The following is a 2850-nucleotide window of genomic DNA, read 5'->3' as shown; positions in this document are numbered from 1 at the left end:
TTGAGCCTTATCGATTACTTGAATGTTAATTCCATTAACATTGTCACCGACAAAGACAACCAAACAACACCTTTAGATGTGTAGTCTTGTCGTAATCCATCCTTTGGAGATGAACATCAAACTATCGATCAACACTCTAGAGCGACGACAAACGTCTAGACCAAGAGAGACCCAAGGTGGACTAGAGCCATAGTTGTTTACATCGAGTAAGCAGTAACCATGGTGGTTACTAGAAATGTATGAACTCTTACGAATTGAAGCACTAAAAAAGTTGTAGGGTTTAGCAGCAGTTTAGCTCATGAACTTTTTCTTTGTGCAAACCAAGACAACCTGAATATTTTCTTATGTAATACTTTGTTCGAGCTCTTATGAAACTGTACTTAATTAAAACTAGGGAAATTAAGTGAAATATAAAAATGGTGCGTCTGAGTATCACTGATTATATTAGTCTTTGAGCCCCTCTATTCATTACTAGTAACTTGCTCGCGCTTTGCGCGAGTTGAATTAATGTGTTAAACTGGATAGCAACTCAAATTAGAGAATTCGAGGCTTACATAACATTCTTCTAAGTATTATATGAACAGGAATTAAATAATTTCATGGATAGGGCCAAAGATGGATAATAAACAACATATAAATTGAAGTTCACATTATGTCAATAGTAATCAAAGCATTTTATTGATTAGGAGAAAGATGGACGGTAAACAACATAAAAACCAGAGTGCACGTAAAATTCAAATGTCGAAGTCCAGCATTGATGCAACATTGCATCACGATTTAATAAATAAAACTTTAGCTCAGTCTGGTAAGGCAAGAACATAAAGCAAGAAAGCTACCATAGTCAATTGGAACTGTAAATAGATTTGTAGCAGTAATGAAATATTGAAGTTTACAAATGTAGCAACATGAGGAGCTTAGAGATTATATTACTGTGTACATATATTTGTAGCAGTAATGAAATGCTGAAGTTTCAAAACGTAGCAGCATTGATGAACAGAGCGTGTGCATCTCTAGAATCGTATTCAAATTACATAATCTTATTCAGTTTGCATGTCGTCATTACTACTTTTCCTCCTTGTCACCCGGCGTCGTTTGTGGGAGTAGGGGGTGAGCTCATGAAGGTGTGTAGCTCGGCGGGAAAGACATGATTGAGGATAGGGCTCCTGGCGGCATGCTGTGGAAGTCACCGAACGGAGGAGGATCCAAGGAGGTGATACGGAGATGATGGACTGTTACCTGTCGATGCGATTGGTGAACAGAGCGGGAGTGCCATGACATTGATGGTGGCGACGCCCTAGCTTCAGCTGTCAGATGCGTTGAAACCCTAGCTAAGAGTATGTGTTGTTGGGGAGGAAAAGGCTACAATGTTTTTCACCTAATAACCTGCACAGATGGTACCTGCACAGATGGTGAAGACGAACGAAGCTTCTAGAGTGGGGACGCACAGCCGCCGCTGGTCCCAGCCGCCGACGCTGCAGTCACGGTAGCCGACGCTAGGCACGCGATGCCTATTTATACGCCCTTCTAGAAAAGAGTTGATTTTTTTATGAACTGCACATTGCTAGAATTCTCCAGGCGTCTACAGCGGCCCGGGGAGGCTGAGAAGAAATCTCGTCCGTTGATGGAACATCCTGCGCACATGTTTTTTTTTGCCGACGTGGACGCACGGGTGCACGCGTTTGCGTCGTGTACTTATCTCGATTTCCCCAGACATCAGCCACCATAGCTAGTCTTTCGGCTTCTCTAGTTCTCGACTCTAAGTCTTGACGACCATTTCTACATCACTTCTAGTGCATCGACACAAATCCTATTGACCTTATCTTCGCCGTTGAGCTCCATCTCTGTGCTCCACATATGCGTGCCACAAGCTGTAGATACACCAAAACTCATGTTAAAATTAATCAACACTAAAACAAAGCTGATCAACTCGTTGACAATCACTCATCTCACCTAAATATTGTGGGAATGTATTAACCATATGTTCGTAGATTTGTCAAAATTTTATGACTGTCCCAATAAAGTTTGATTATAATAAGTTGTTTTGGTTCCTCTTTCAAGAAGACAAAGTCAGATCTTCTTTCCATTATTAAAAAGATCAAGAATATAATTAAATAGGGAACATAGATGAGGACATAATCCCTCCCTCTGTATTCAGCGTAGACATCATGAACAGATAACGAATTCAAATAACCATTCGTCCACTATGGATTAACACTTTGGTGTTGTTTGTTTCATCATTTTTGCAACTTCACTATGTAAATAGTGTAACACATTACTTGGGGATTGGTTGAGCCTTATCGATTACTTGAATGTGAGGATATATCTACAGCACAAATCTCTTGTTCTACACGATTTGTTGTGGACAGCCTTATTCATTTACAGTGGTAATAGATTACATTAATTGGGGTTTGGTTGAGCCAACAACATTACCGGTAGCGGAGGAAACAGATACGAGCTATAAAAATTTGGTATCGCCAATGTATGATCGTTAACTGATTACACTACCAACTCTGAGCATTAAAAAAATGAACGACCAAACAAATTGTCGCTTTGTCTTACAATGCAACAGATCCCACCGAAACCTAATTCCATTAACATTGTCACCGACAAAGACAACCAAACAACACCTTTAGATGTGTAGTCTTGTCGTAATCCATCCTTTGGAGATGAACATCAAACTATCGATCAACACTCTAGAGCGACCACAAACGTCTAGACCAAGAGAGACCCAAGGTGGACTAGAGCCATAGTTGTTTACATCGAGTAAGCAGTAACCATGGTGGTTACTAGAAATGTATGAACTCTTACGAATTGAAGCACTAAAAAAGTTGTAGGGTTTAGCAGCAGTTT

The 2850-nt window shown here is 40.2% G+C and overlaps 1 long non-coding RNA gene across 1 annotated transcript; it reads right to left on the bottom strand.

Moving 5' to 3' along the window:
* Positions 1–821: 821 nt before the first annotated feature.
* Positions 822–1451, bottom strand: LOC109943146 (uncharacterized). The gene is made up of 2 exons (XR_002265835.1): positions 1237–1451; positions 822–1163 (listed from the first exon to the last, which is right to left on the bottom strand). It is a non-coding gene; the product is annotated as an uncharacterized lncRNA (long non-coding RNA).
* Positions 1452–2850: the final 1399 nt, after the last annotated feature.

This window comes from Zea mays, chromosome 10, assembly GCF_902167145.1.
Source record: "Zea mays cultivar B73 chromosome 10, Zm-B73-REFERENCE-NAM-5.0, whole genome shotgun sequence".
Classification (NCBI taxonomy): Eukaryota; Viridiplantae; Streptophyta; class Magnoliopsida; order Poales; family Poaceae; genus Zea; species Zea mays.
Note: the sequence above shows the minus strand (reverse complement) of the source record. Positions and strands in the feature narration are given on the sequence as shown.